The sequence below is a fragment of the Bacillus rossius genome, chromosome 8 (genome assembly GCF_032445375.1).
Source record: "Bacillus rossius redtenbacheri isolate Brsri chromosome 8, Brsri_v3, whole genome shotgun sequence".
Lineage (NCBI taxonomy): Eukaryota > Metazoa > Arthropoda > Insecta > Phasmatodea > Bacillidae > Bacillus > Bacillus rossius.
This window is the reverse complement of record NC_086336.1, coordinates 7,846,399-7,862,465: the sequence shown is the minus strand read 5'-3', so window position 1 is coordinate 7,862,465 and position 16,067 is coordinate 7,846,399. Positions and strand designations below refer to the sequence as shown.

At 34.5% G+C, this 16,067-nt stretch overlaps 1 protein-coding gene across 2 annotated transcripts in view; it reads left to right on the top strand.

Moving 5' to 3' along the window:
• Nucleotides 1–16,067, top strand: part of LOC134535514 (homeotic protein ultrabithorax-like) — a 788,056-nt gene that overhangs the window by 646,778 nt on the left and 125,211 nt on the right. Inside the window, exon 3 of one of the 2 annotated variants that reach the window (XM_063374652.1) lies at nt 12,330–13,190. The exons of the other annotated variant lie outside the window; for it this stretch is intronic. The gene's annotated coding sequence lies outside the window, so the exon portion shown is untranslated. Of the gene's footprint in view, nt 1–12,329; nt 13,191–16,067 lie in introns of those variants that run through there. 2 annotated transcript variants of the gene reach the window in all.

Sequence of the window (16,067 nt, the reverse complement as noted above, 5' to 3'; positions counted from 1 at the left end):
ATGTTCGTCGCGCCAGAACACATCTGCATGCAGATAGTGTTGTCTCGCGGCGCGAATGTAAATGCGTGCTGAAATACTAGCGGCGATGCCTGTGTTCGGCGCAGCGCTGAGCTGAGGGCTTCAGCAGGGGGGAGGGGGGTAGGGATTGTCGCCAGAGCCCAGGGGTGACCCGCGTTCTCTGTCCACGCGCGGGAAAACCTCACAGATTTGGACCGGTATACCAAGACTAAAAATAAAATAAGGGTTTAGGTGTTGAATATGCTACACCTGAACCCTAACCGTTTTCCTAGTGCACTATAGGTAGATACCGGAAAAATTCGCGAATTCATTTCGCGATAGGCTAAAATACAAATAGTTATACCTCAGTGCTGCCTCTGTTATTGGCTCACAACTCACCTGGATGACTCTGGGCGAATGAGAAACACCCAACCTAAGCTTTATCGAATCACAGGCTGCTACGTTGGGACGTTTCACAAGACAGCAGCCAATGAGTGGGTGGCATTTGACCGAGTGTACGTAGAACTATGGAGTTCATCCTGGAGGTCATTGAACCCGCTGGTCCTTAACTATAGTCCCTTATTTTTAGGGAATAGATTTTAGTGTTGCCCAAATTCCGCGCATGTGCAGAGCTCACTTTTTAGTTGTTTTCGTGCAGATGGTAACCCGTGTCAGGTGCCATGATCAGAGTACGTACCAAGCGTGTTGGTGTGCCAAATGAAACTTTATTAAAGCGAAACTACCCTGGAACACATATTGTACACTTTATTGGTCAAAACAAGAAATAAGAACATGCAACTAAAAAATTACTTGATAAAATTTATAAAATTTTTTGTGCGATGGTGCTGATATCTCTAGTATTTTTGCCGAAACAGTTGTATCGATGGTTGAAAATAGTCCGTTAAAATGCGTTGAACCCAGTTTCTAGACTCGCACATGGTACCGTTTATTATAACGGTCTGCTGATTTGTTTCCTTACTGAGATTCCGTTTGGACACGTCCTGGAATACGGCCTGCGAGTTAGGTTACAGTCGTATCCCAACGAGACAGTGCTTATTTGCTTCCTTACCCGAACGTCTTGGAATACCACCCTTCGTACCATTTCTTTCCTTTTTTTAACACCCGTTCAAACTGTCGTGCGATGCCTGTACATACCCACGGCTAGAAATTTTTTATCTACAAATAAATATTCGTAGTTTCAGGCAAATTAATCTTTGTTCAAACCATCCGGAATTCAAGGCTAGATGTTTCAATGTAAATAGGTTATACAATACTTTAAAATATATTTTTTTTTTGCATTTAGAAAAATTTTCCTTGATTTTTATTTTAAATCTTTGAAACTTTTCTGGTGAGTTCATGTTCATAAGTAATTTCAGTTCCTACTGGTAAATGTTTAGAGATAATAGTAAAATTACGAACACTACTATATAGTTTTGTAAAGAAAGTTCTTCGTTATTATCTAAGGTGGCTATTTTTATAAAAGCATTTAATATAGGCACTGTAGGCAAGTCATTCAGGCGATAAAAAAAAAACAAGATTTTTAAGTCTCGTCGGTAACGAGGTAAATATAGATTAAAAGGAGTGATGAGATTACAATGGTGCGTTGACCAATGGGATGGGCCAAGATTATTTATGGTGAGTGGAATTGGGGGGGGGGGGGGGTGTTAGAAGGGCTCACGGCAATGTCCGCCATGAATACTACATGTCAAAAATCCTGTTTCGATCCCGCCGCGTAATACTATCTATTTTATTGACAAGGTAATGCGGCGAAATTAAAGCGTGCAACGTTGTCTTCCACTTAATTACATAAATGAGTAGGTACGAAGTTTATTGAAATGACGATAAATAAAATGCATAAAATTAAGTCACCCATTAAAATATCATAGGCAGTAAAATTAATATAATTAACTTACAAATGCAATGCAATACCAAATAAGTAAACAATTATCAGCAATTCCAAACAATTTTTGTCGACACAGGTGGCGGGCTGGTAATTCACTCTGGAGATGCACTGGGTTCGCATCCTGGTTTCATATTTCATTGGTTTCCCAAAACCATTCGAGGCTATCGCTTAGATGGTGGTACACTTCAGACCGCCGTTTTCTCTAATCTCTTCAAAAATAATACGCATATAGGTATATAAATATAAATTGCAGAATACAACTATTGGGAATACTCAAACTAGAGTGGTCAAATCGTTTGAGCTCAAAAACACACTCCGTATATCTTTCCATATATGTATATGTTTATTTTTAAAACCAAATATATGAAAAAATAAACATTCGATAAGCTTTAAATGTGCAACTAAAATAATTTTCATAAACCAAATAAAAAACAAAAAAAAATCAAAATAAAAAATTTGAAAATATCAAAAACAGTAAATTTTATAATAAGAATGTTTAAATAAAAATAAACCTTAAACAAGAGTGTTTGTACGTTGTGTCGTACATGGTGGTACGCAACAACAATGAAATATGTTGGGGATCAGAAGGATGATTTCCTTTAAAGTCTGTGCCATGAGACTCGTCTCAAATTCAGCAGTTCTCAAAAGCAGTACTAGCATAGGTACTCAATTTCCAACTATCACTTGCAAAGTATTGCTGACAGAACAATATTGGCAGAAGAATACGTAGACCATTGGTACAATGGCCTTCTACTTTGACTCTAATTTTCCCAGACAAGTTACACACAGACTAGATATAGGTACTAATTTATCTGTTGTAGGTACATTTAATATAATAAGCAAAAATAACGTTTACCTGTATTTATGTTGAGTAAGTTTTAAATATACTTGTTAAGCTTATAAAATTTAAGCGAACAAATTATTATTTTATATATTTACCAAATAACAAAAAGTAACACAGTCGTGGAAAACAACACGTAATCCTTTTTTTTATCGTATGACAGGAGTGACCGGGAGTGATTGTGCAGACATTATTCAGTCTTGTAGTCCACTGTGCACCATATTGGAGTTTGGAGCATCTACACGTCATGATGACGTCATATAACTGAGCATGCATGCACCGCTAAATGGTTCAGAAAATGCAGTTGTTTGAAGAACTAGATGTTTGATTTGAATAACCATATGAAACTAAACATCTAATCGAACTTTTAAGCAGAAAAAGTATAAAGAAAAGTACAATAGACAGCCTTAACGTAAAATAAATTATATAAAAGTGCGCGTGGGAAGATCACAATCAGATTGGATTTAAAATTTTATACACGGAGGCAATATATTAATGAATTTTCATCATGATTTCCTTACCCTGTTTTTAACGAGGCTGTAATAAATCATAAAGTGATTTGGAATGTCACTTAAAATAGTAATGTATTAAAATAATATTCATAAGAAGAAAATCAATTATAGAAATCATAAACGCAGCTGGGTGCAACGAATGTAAAATACAAAAAAGCAAACCGGTTTTATTAAAATAGCATTCCGGTACATTATTTATTGAAAATAATAAATGCTGACGTAGTATCCTCGTATATATAAAACACTTTTCCTTCTCTTTCACCTTATCTTATAAAAGGTTCGTATTTTTTAGAAAATTAATATTTCAGCATAAATTTATTATCGTTAAATTTTTTTAGTAATAACTTAATAAATTATTTTTAGGTCTTAAGTATAACATATTTTTATCTTTAATTTTAAAGAAAAACACTTTACCTCGTCAGTAAAATAGTTAAAATTTAAGAATTTTTAGAATGTCTAATAAGCCTTACATATTTTAAAACCTGTTAACATTCTGTTCGGTTAAACGTTTATATGGTGGGAAATTTTATGCAGATTTTGAAAATAATAAATTTTCGGTAAATCTTAGAGAATATAACGTTTTGTATGTTTATACGTTTGTGATACAGAGTTAGGAATTCCCACAATTACTATTATCTAGTCAGTGCAACACATTATGGTTTCTTAAAAGTGTGACTTAAAATAAAATTGTCATTTTAAAAGGCAGGTTCTGTAATATTTAATAACGATCTGACTCAATAATACACTTCTATAAGAGTTCAAGTATTCTTTTGTTTTGGATTTATCTCAGAATTTAAACGCTCAAAGCTGACGTTTAGTAACTACAGTTACACTTAAGATTTACGGGACGGATGTTTTTAATATTGAATAATAAGTTACTAAGGAAAAATTAAAGTTTTATTTTCCAGTTGTATGTAACCCGTAGATTGTTGACAAACAACTGATAATAAATGTATAAAATTGGTATATTATTTTGTGGTACAAAAATTACTGGAACACTGAAGACGATAGTCAAAAGTTAATTTTGACTTGGTAACATGGATTTTAAACAAAGGCCATAAAAAACTTTTCTCACAAGGAATAAAGTAATCACATGGCTTCGATAAAACCTCATAAATTAAGAATTGAAAAATTCTAACTCTTAAAGCAATTAAATTATATAAATTAAAAGAGTTTCTGATAATAAAAATAACTCTAGTATACTGAAAGCACCTGCAAGCAGGCTTATAAATTCTACGTCGTGTAACTTGCCTGAATCTTAATAGTTCCCAGAAATAGTAAAAGTCGTACCCATTTCCCAACTGTCATTTGCAAAGCATGGTGTAGTGTTTGTTTACGAACACTGACAACTACATAATGTTGTTTACGAACACTGTTGGCAGAGCAGCAGTGCCAGAAGTATCAGTAGTAGATACCACATTTACATGAAAACAGCTGTATCACTACAAATAAGTGTTGGCAGGAATACTGGGTTCAGATTTTTGCTGCATGTTGTCCCAGTACCTCCAGTAGTTAAAGATAATTGTAAACCGTTCCCGGAATAGCTACCCAGTTTAAAGTCCAATCATTTAATTTTCAATTTTTTTTCCTCATGGTTTTAAAAAAAAATATGCTCTGAATGAATCATCAATTAAAATAACAAAATTTAATGTGCCAATATTCGTAAGGAACTCTCAGTAATATGTCTAAAAATGTAAGTATTTAATATTTACGAAAATAACCATAGACATATGTTGTACAAAGTGACAACACCTTTCTTGTTAGCCATTACAGACTACTCCTTAGCATCTGGTTTCTGAAGGAATCTTCTGTGAAAGTACAGAACATGACCCCCAGGGTTGTGTCGCGACGGGAAGGCTTGTTCAACAAGGGGGCGGCAGGTCTTCTCAAGTGGGCGTAGTTAACTGCGGGGGTAAATTACGCGCCGGTAGCGAGGGTGCGGCTTGTTAATAACCCCGTCGAAGGCACCCCGCGAGAAAAATACCCGCGGAGCAGGCTTCTTGGCCACCCCTGCGCCCGAACAGAAGGTTAAATAAGGCGGAGATAAAGAATGAAATATCGAGTGCAGACAAGGGGTAACACAAAAGCTGCGCGCATTAGGCAGACATTAGCATGGTTAGTGGAGGGTTGGTCGGAGGGGGTTGGGGGTGGGGAGGCTGCGGTGAGGCGCGAAGTAGGGGCTTGGATGAGCGTGTGGTGGGGGAATGTTAGATTGGTGGTGTTGGCAGCAATAAAGGAGAGTTCGAGATCATTGCTCGGGCGTGAACTAATTACTGAGCCGGCGGTGGCCTCCATTCTCAGAAACAAAACACGGCTCGATAGTGTAGATAAAGTGGTAACATTGCAAGTTAATTTAATTTTTTTTCTTTGTGCGCAAGCCAGTGTACACAAACGGTTCTTATTCCGGATTTTTTTTAATCTATCGTGATTTGTTCCCATCATGCGTTCCCAAATTTGATACTGGTCGAATGATTAAAAGCAGTAGGTACATTTACAGAATTTATTTTATTTTTAGTATTTCTTAAGGTATTTCTTGCGTCCAAAATAAGGCTTAATTTTAAGCCCTAATGATATCAATTTTTGAATTGCGACTAACAAAGGACTAATTATTTAAGGGTCTTTTATGACTGACTGGTGAGGTAAAATTTTTATTCATTCTAATTAAATCATTGAATCATTCATTAAATTTTAAAAAATCAGTTTTTTTGCAAAAAAAAATTATGGAAATAATTTTACTTTTTTTGTTCATATGCGTAGGTAATCTTATTGCTCTTAATTTTTATATTTGTTTTTTTTTGTATTAATGCTGTTTAAGCAACAAAATGATTGTGAATGTAGGTACAATTATAATAACAGTTATTATGCAATAGTCATTAGTTTACTAAATATACTTTTTCACTCTAAAACCATTCAAGAACTATGTAACATGACATTATATTAGCACATAGGTATACCTATGTGACGAATTAATAACCTATTTGTCTCGTGAAGTCCGAACTACAAAATATAGGGAAATTTGTAACGAGTCATTATTTTTACCATCAAGAAACGCATATTTTCTCGAAGTTTAGTAGCTACTTCATAGGAATCATTTTGTTCAATTAAATTGTATTAAATTTTTAATTTTTTTTTAACTAACAGCGATGTGCATGGATGCCATATATTTTCATTGGCATTAGAAAATAAATATTTCCTCATTGAATGAATTTTGACAATAACAACAGGTTATGCAGTTTAATACAATTTGAATTGTGTTCAAAGCATGGAGCTACCTTTCAACAAACAGACAAGAGTTTTATATCCTACAAATTTTCGTTTCGCATTTCAGGGACGCTTTGAAGTTTCAATGCTAAAATATAGACAACTTTAAGCTCGAAGAACCTTTTATCAATAGAAAGTCGATATGTATTTATACTTATATATATATTAGTGGATTTAATACCGCTTAAAGTGAATGACTTCCACAATGTCAAACATATTTATTTGTGACTATAATATTATGGCTTTTTGTCCAAGCTTTATTATTACATTTTGCAAGCAACTCTCGTTTTATAGTAACGAAACTTTGCTGTTGTTCATCTTCAAGGACATTTTTTCGTAACAATAATACATAGTTGCGGGTGAAAGTTGAACGAATGGTTCCATGTATGTACTGTGAATTTTTAAACAAAAAGGCACACTATTTAGAACGTGAGGGAAAAGAGGGACAAATAAAGTCTCGAATAAAAACAGTGCATAGCATAATTGTTCAGCAGCACCAGTCATCCACGACATGTTTCTAATGCACGGCATGTTTCTAATGCTGACACTAAGACGCCGCCAACAGTTGGGCTCGTGTACACCGTGCAGTTCCAAATGAAACTCTAGGAAGGAAAGTGGAGCTAATCCCCAAGTTTCAGCACAGCTTAAAATATACTCAAGGAGAGCTGCTGCCTTTAATTTTTTTACCGGAGTCTGTCAGAGCATAAATCTTCCTTTAACAACACTGTCGGGACACGGCGCATCTAATGAGCCGTCAGGTTTGTATCGCTCGGATCATGAGGCGTTGCAGACTCTGTTCCCGTGCATGCAGACTCCCGGCTTTGTGCTAATTTTAGGTTCGGTGACATGACCCGGCCACAGCTATCGCACATCCCGTGCGCAGTTCCCGGCCCCCTATCTTCGTTTGCGCTCAATTTAGCCCACCTCGACGACAACTCGATTTTAAATCGATGGTTCAATTCACGCTGGAACCTTGGCAGCTGGAAATATGGCGGCGAAGAAGACGGAGATTGGGAAGTGAACTACGCAAAATTATATTTTTTGGATAGAAACATGCATTTCCATTGAAAAAACTGCAGTGCGTTTTGAAACTAACATCTATACTAATAAAAAAATTGTTAATGGTAACAATTATATATATTTCATGAACTAATTAAAAAGATCTCCTGTAAACGGCTACATATTTACATTATTTGGAATAAAAAATATATATATATATTGAAAATTTTAAATCTGTTTGTCAGTTGGTCCCGGCATCAGTCAAAAACGATTTAACGGATTATAATGAACCGATTTTATCGAATTAATATTTTTCGATAAATTAATCGCTATGTTTTTATATAACAAAATGCCATCTCAAAGGAATTCAAAAGTGAACAACATGTTTTAGCAAAGAAATGTATCTGAAGTTAAACACGTGGAAAATAAGATTTTAATTTTAAACAGTACCTAAATAAATAATAACTACAGATTTTATTACAATTTTCAGAAATTCTACCCATAAAGGATGTAAAATGAGTACGTGTGATTTTATAAAGTAATTTTTACATAAGAGTTCCAATGTAATAGAGCAAAATATAAGCTGTATCCTAAGATTTGCACGAACAAAGCCTCGGTTGACTAGGCACACACTTCGGTCAGAGTAGCGGGCATGGCAGAAACCTGGTGTGCATGATCATAGTGGTTTCTTGTGAGTTATCCTTACACTGCATGCAGATGGTGTGTATGCACGTGTGTGGCATTGTCGTGGTCTCACATGCTTGGAAGTTTTTCATTTTTTTCGAAACTGTATTTAAGACTTGCTTCTTTTAAATTTGTTTGCAATTTATGTTTAGCTTTCCTTGGATAGAGTAATTTTTAATGTTGTACTTCTCGTCACGACTGTTTATTTTGCTATTTAAATTATATCAAGCATCATTCGACAACCGAAATGCAGTTATTAGAACGTTGTGAATCTTTGACCACTGAAGTGTCCTGTAACATCTACGACAGTTAAAAGTAACAACCACATTATTTCATCCTTCAAATTCGGTAGATAAGTTAATCGTCGCCGCGAAATGACAGTGCGCTGAACTGTTCACGACAAGGGCATCCATCTTGTGGGGAGTGGTGTGGTGGGTTCAATACTTGCGAGCACGGACTGTACATGGTCCCATCTGACGCTCCGCGCAGAGTGCCTGGAACAGTCTAAAAGGGAAGGAACAATTTTTTTCCACTCCCGCTTCCTTTTGCTTTGCCTAGGCTCACACTTTCTAGCCACCCTTCTTGGCCCCCCTCCCCCGACCATCCCTCACCCCCTCGTTCTTCTACTTCTCTTAACTTTGCCTCATAAATTAAAGTTTTTTTTTCTCCCCCACCGCACTCTATCCCTCTTCTTTTCCTGCGTCCCTCCGTCTCTGTCGCGCGCTTAAGATCCATCGCCTTAGCTTCCTTTAATATGCGCATTCTTATTCCGCGGCCCTGTTTGCCCCTTTTCCTTCGTCCGCACTCCTCATACCCCTCTTTTTTTTCTTTCTGCGCCACTTCTTTCCCGTCTCCCCTCTACCCGATGCTACCTCGCATAATCCTTTTTCTCCCATACATTTTCACTTCAAATTCATCCCGGAGTCCTCCTCGCCGTTAATTCACTCCACCCCCACCCCCCTCCTCCAGGGTTCCATTTGTTTTAAAAAAAAAAGGGGGCACCTCATTTCGTTGCTCGCTTGTTTTCTTGATAACTATCGTCACACATCCTGCAATTTCACAGCTGCTGGCCGATCCTTGTTCCCCGCGAGGTTTATTGATGTCCCGCGCGCCGCTAGCGCCGCCCGAGGCCGGTGCGGCCGGGACTCGAACTAACCGACCCTCGCTCAGACTCGCGTGGCTTCTTGAGGGGGGGGGGGGGTCCATGCGAGCATCCAGGCCCAGCATTGCCACAAGGATGTGGGTCTTCTAGACCCATATAATTGAAATATTTACAATTATTCATGAGCAATTATAAGTAATTTATTTTTAAATATGTTGAAAGTAAAAAAAAAAAGAAGTTTTTACAAATTTATCAATCTTATCTAATCCAACTACAAAATACGTGCGGTTAGATAACGCCAACTGCTGTTCAATGTCGGTTCGCTTATTACAAATACTGACTTGACATTCTATCAGAATCCTTCAGTTTCATACCTATTTAATATAAAAGAATGAGAATTGCAGTCTGGTTTACCAGAGTATTAATTTTTTTGTCTATATAAGCTACGAGTTGATTAAAAATCTAACTTAACAGTAGGATGAGTAATTTTCAGTATAATGAGCCTGTTGGTAGCCATTAGAATTAAGACTTTTTATTCATAGTTATACACACACATACATACACACAGACGTTTTCCAACTATGTGTAAAAATACTCTAAATTGTAGGTTATGGTAATCACTGGGTTGTTACATTTTACCTAATGAACATTTGAAGAAAAATAAGTATTTCGTTTTCGTTTTCTTTACACGAAATCAAAATTAATTCCTAATAAAGTGGAATTTATTTCCCTGAAAATAAAGGGTTATAAAGAAAAAAAGTCACATTTAATATATACGTAGATACATACTTAAAGTATTCTTCAAAGTTTACATCATGGATTAATATACTGCCTTCTATTTTTTGTGAATTTGATTTTTTGTGTCAATTGTTATAAGATTTTAAAACAGTAGTATTTTAAAAATCTTTTAGCAGTCTGTATTTTGTCTGAAAGGTGATAAAAAGAATACCTCTGGATTGAGGATAGGGAAAAACATGTTGTGAAATTATTTTTTTCGCACTTTTAATGTATGTTTACTAAATTTTGTAATTTTCTATTCATATTAAACGATTATGCGACACTGACAGTGTTCTTCAGTTTTTAACACGCATTTATCAGCTTCACTTGTAACTATGTAATCAATACTTGTAAGTCAATTTTAACCTAATTCTAATCGTCGTATCGATTTGAACTTTGTGACCCGAACACAGTACAATAATTTCATGACTTTGATCCGTAAAGAGAAAGGGTAGTGGGATAGGATCAAAAAACCACTACTTTCGTGCTATGGGCAATAACCATGCTTTTTGTATATCACTGAGGCCGGGGCATGATGGGAAATTTGCCCGAAGTCAACTGATCCCTTGTAGATTTGTGTGTGTGTGTGAGTGAGTGAAAAGTGGGGGGGGGGGGGGGGGGGGGGTGATTTAAAACCACAAAATTTATAAAATTTCAAAAATTTATTCTTTTTCGATTTGAAGTGCTTCCGAATAATTCAGGGTCCACAAAATCCCACCTCTTTCCCTCAGGCGAGAGGTCACTTGCCCCCAAATTTTTGAAAGTCGGGCCAATTCAAGTACGTTAATTTTTACGTGCTTCCGGGGCCTTCTGGCACCATAGGACCTCCATGGTGGTCCCTAAATTTTCGGGACTTTGAAAATTAATTTTGAAGCGCATTTAGAGGAATTTATAAAAAAATAATAATTCATTTGTAACTATGTAATCAAATTTAAAATTTGAATTAGCCTACTTCTAATTGTCGTGTTGGCTTGAAACTTTGTAAGTATATGTAATCCGAATGATCATAGAATTATTTCTTGACTATAACCTGAAGAGTTAAGGGGAAGGGTCTTGGGGGTAAAAAAAACACTATTTTGATCTGTAGCAATAACCTTGTGTTTTGTGTAGGCCTATCTATAAGGCCGGGGCATAGTGGCCAATTTCCCTGGGGGTAGGCTGCCCCGCTTCCCTTGAAGCAAAACATGAAAATTTCGATGATTTCAAAAATATATTCCTTTTAGATTTAGATTGCTTCAGATCCAAGAGGTCGGAGCATGGTGTAAAATGTTCCCTGGGGTTCAACTGCCCCCTTCCCACTCGAGGGGGGTCACATGCCCCCGATATTTCTAAATTCAGGAAAATTGAAGTCCGTTGATTCTGACATGCTCCCAAGATCATCAGACACCATCGGACCCCCTTATATGAGTTCTCGAGGGGGGAGGGAGAGTTGAATCAATTTCTTTCGAAATTTTCGGGACTCTGAAATTTGATTTCTTGATGCATTTTGAGGAGTATTACGAAGTTGGACGTCGGTGGGTCAACCCCCCCCCCCCTACTCAAGGGGTTGGGTTCTGGCCCTTTTCAACGAAATGTTCCCTTTCTCTTTTGGAGAAACATAACAAAATTTATATAATGTGGACTTTCAGTATTATTATAGTTTTATTTATAATAATTATTAGTCTATGATTATCAGTATGCTCTTTGTAATTTATAGTTGCATCCGTGATTCTGATGACACAAAATGATTCTGTGGTCCATTTCGAGGAATTAAAAAAAATAATTACAAGAACACACTTTCTAAGTTGTATAAACTAAAAAGTAAAAAAATAATCTTTAAAATTAAGTAATTTGTTAAAAAGTGAAAGATTGAACTACAACTCTGTATAACGTATTTTTTTGTAACAAGCTTAGAATAAGAATCGAGTAATAAACAAAATAAATAATTTTAATGAAAAAATCAGTTTTCTTAAATTTTCTAATTCTGAGGTCTATTCAATAGGATAGAGTCATTAAGAAAATGAAAGAAGAGAGCAACGCACGCTTCATATCAGATGTCTTAAATTTTCTATAGCACAAATGGCTGTTCGTCAGGACAGAGTCACTGTTAAAATAAAAGATGAGAGCACAGCAACCTTTCTTCATTTAAATATCCTATCTGGTTATAGCATGTGACGTCTCTGCTTGTAGACTTTAGATTTCTAGTATAATGATGAGACATTATATTATGAATCAGTATTGCTAATTCTGCACATCTCTTTTTTTTTGTTGCAGGTAAAGAACAAATTTCTTCTATGCCAGTGAATACTTAAGCATAGAAGTACCCGTTTGCTTCCTCAACGCGGTAAGTTGGCAGTGTGTTTTAACTCATCTGGGAAGAATTTTAAAAACCGACGTGTTTTGTAATTCTTTGAGTACACAAAAAGAGCTGTTTAAGTCAGCAAAAAAAATTGTATAATATAACAAAAGAGTAGAATAAAATATGGTTTATGACACTAGTTTAGTTTCAGGCAAGACGTCTTCCAACCTTAATTAAGCACGGATCTTATGTAAAATTAATTCTATTTTGCAAATCAAAATTAATGCATCTGCTAATTATCAAAATTAATGCATCTGCTAATTAGCAATATTAATATTGCACACAACATAAATTATATATCAAGCAATTTAAATCATTTCACTTTCCATCCGTTTATGTGTCACCTGAAGACTATACAAAACTATTTACTTATTTTTTACGTCTGGTAGAAAATTACATTGTAACACTAAAAGATCAGTCGTATAATTTACTGTAGTTTGGTTGATTTTGGCGACCAACAAATGCATATAGTTACAATGAAATCAGTGATAAAAATATTTATTTCACAGAATCTTATAAATGTTTTTGATCAAATACGACCTTAAGAACAATTTTCTTTAATAGGCACTGATTTACATTTTACCGATTCACTCATTTACTAATGTCACTTATGTAACTTTTAGCATTTGTGCGTGTTATCAAACACAAATTGAAATAATATAGCAGACCATCAAATTATTACGGATATAAAAAGAACAATTTGTAACTAATTACATTTGTGTATAATTTTATAAACTTTCTATCAACACTGTAGCTACTCGAATTTACTCCTTTCATTCCAGATTAAACAAAAGTTTTGTAACCTCACATAATTGGTCAAATTTGTATAGTTATGATTTTTAAAAACATTGTTTTTTTTTGTTTGCTGAGTAAGCTTCATATGTTAGATATACACTATTTTCAAGTATTTTCTTTCGTTTATTAAAAAAGTTTGTGGTCCTTAACACAATGTACCTAATATTTTCACTCAAACAAGTTTTTTTGTAAATTTCGATTTCAAAATGATATTTCAATTGTATTTTCTTTTATTTAATAAAAAAATATACACCCAAACATGTTTTAATTTTAAAATTCAAGGTTTATTATGTTTCACAAATAATTCTGTATGTTGGTAAAAATTGTCAATACGTTGAAGTCTTGAAAAATCAATTCATGAAAAGTTAACGCTTTGTTAAGCATTGCTTTTAAAGGAACATTATTTTTAATGCCAGCTAAGAATGTTTAATATATAGCTACTGTCAACGTACTTAGATAAATGAAGACAGTAACTAATGCAAGCTAATGATTTAGCTGTATTTTAATTACTTCTAACTGAAACAAATTCATTTCTTCTTAAAAAATAAAAGTATTGAAAAAATATTTTTGATAAATAAAAAATGAGTTTAGTTTAGGGGTGAATTTTTCTAAACGTTCTTAAAGTTATTTGTTTGCATCTCATTTTTATTTGCTAACATTTTGTTTGTTTTTAAACGATAATCGCACTGCAAGAATTATAATTTTTTGAGTATCAAGTAAAATTATTTATAAAAATATTATTCCTTTAAACTGTAATATTTTGCAATAGTAAATATTGGTTACAACAATATTACATGTGAGATTTTCATCAGTTGAATCTTAATTGAATTCGTCTGAAACGATTATCTGTACTGATATTAATAATGTGTTTAAAGTTTTATACTTGCTATCACTTTAATTTTTTTCTGTGGTTGGCCTTAAAGATCATATTTTAAAATTTTTACTTTCTTCATTGCTATGTAATATTTATCTTGACCAGAGAATCTTTTTTCCGGCTTTTGCTGTTAATGCATGCACGTTATAATACTTGGCAAAAAGATCTTATAAGCCCGAAAAATCAAGTAAGAGATATTTTTAAATTTGAAAATGAGTTTAATTTAATTCACTTTTTAAATATTAAAATTCTTATATATCTTTATTTAAAATGACAATAAATCATACTGAAGTTTATGTTTTGTTATTTTAGGTTTTATTTATTTTCAAACGCATTAATTAAGACAAGCTTGAACTCAAAATTCTATACAAAACACAAATTTTCTTGCCTCTGAGGTGTTTCTTCTCCCAATGTATATATATATATATATGTTTAATACATTTACTTCATACAATCATTTACGATAGGAGGGTTACGTTACGAATTACAGATATTTGAGATGAATGATTATCTGGAGACGCCTCGTTATACGCACGTCTGTCAGGTTGGTAGATATTTCACTTTACTGCTTTCTATCAACCCCTCAAAAAATTAATATAGAAATCTGAGTCGATCTAAACATTTGGATTTGTTTTCAATATGAGTTTAACACATAATAGGTATTTAGTAGATATTACAGCAGATGTTAGGTATGTTGACTCCACCCACAAACAAATTCACTGAACTGGTTTTGAAAAAAAAAAAAAAAAAAAATTGTATTTCTTGCCTTAAGTGTCTTCAAGAATATAACGACTTTGCATATGATTGGTGAAACGTCTTACGTGCGTCATTAATCTGGGTGATATGCGGTCATCGTAAGTATGCATTTTTAAAAGAAAAATAATAATATTCTATAGTTAATTAAACTATCCCAAACTGAACTTGACCATAGTGCGTCAAACATAATTCATATATTTGATAGTTCACGAATTCAGAGTCAAATACAACTAATCAGATTGTTTCATAGATAATTTTATGAATTTGGTAAAACATGACTCCAATAGTGTATAAATTTTAAATTCCATTAATGGGGATATTTTACTGTTAACTTAGCATTGCTTCATTTTGTATTTTGCAAGGGAAATTTGTTGAATTGTTGAAGGATGAAGAACTACTATTTTTTGGTAAAATTATAGGAAGCATAGATGGCCAGACTTTGAACTTGACCAAAACGTATATGTAAAATGCCTCAAAAATTAGTTTGTCGACATTTGAAATATAACACTTGCATTTTACATTCAATAAAAATGACGAGTTTTATTAATTAGTTATACTTATAGTTAAGTTATATTTCGAAATAGTTTTTTAAAATAAAAAAAATAATATTTTTTAGTTTATTAAAATGTTATCCGAAAGAAGAGAGGAGAGCTGCCAAATTTCTTTATTTCCCTCAAAATGTAAACGACACAAATTTGAGTTAAAGTTACAAGTTGACGTGAAATATTAGGTATTCACGTTTGTTTGGAATGAGGACGGAAAAATTGAAGTGAGCCAATCGCGGTAAAGGGCTTGGAAGAAGGGAGGAGGTGGCATCTTTTGTTTCCTTTCTCTGTGTGCTGAATGTTTATCGCCTCTTTCCCCACCCGTGGTCGTTGCCTGAGGCGTGCTGTACGTGTTCGATTAGCGCCAGTGTCACTCAACTCGCCTCCAGTTTGACAGACTTTAAAAGTAGTAGCAGTGAGTAGTATAGCTTGGCCGGTCCTGAAACAGGATGCAGGTAGTGGATTGAGATTGTCGGTCCGCCATCTTGGATTGTGACGTCACGGCGGCCATCTTGGATGGTTGTGACCTTGACCTTTGACCTTGACCATGAATTTGATCCTCAAAAATCGCCAAAATCCGCCAAAATTGGGCAAAATTTGCCCAAAATTCCTCAAAATTCGCCAAAATTTCCATTTCTGTGGAAAAAAAGTTCCACCAAAAAATCTCAAAAAATTCCACAAAT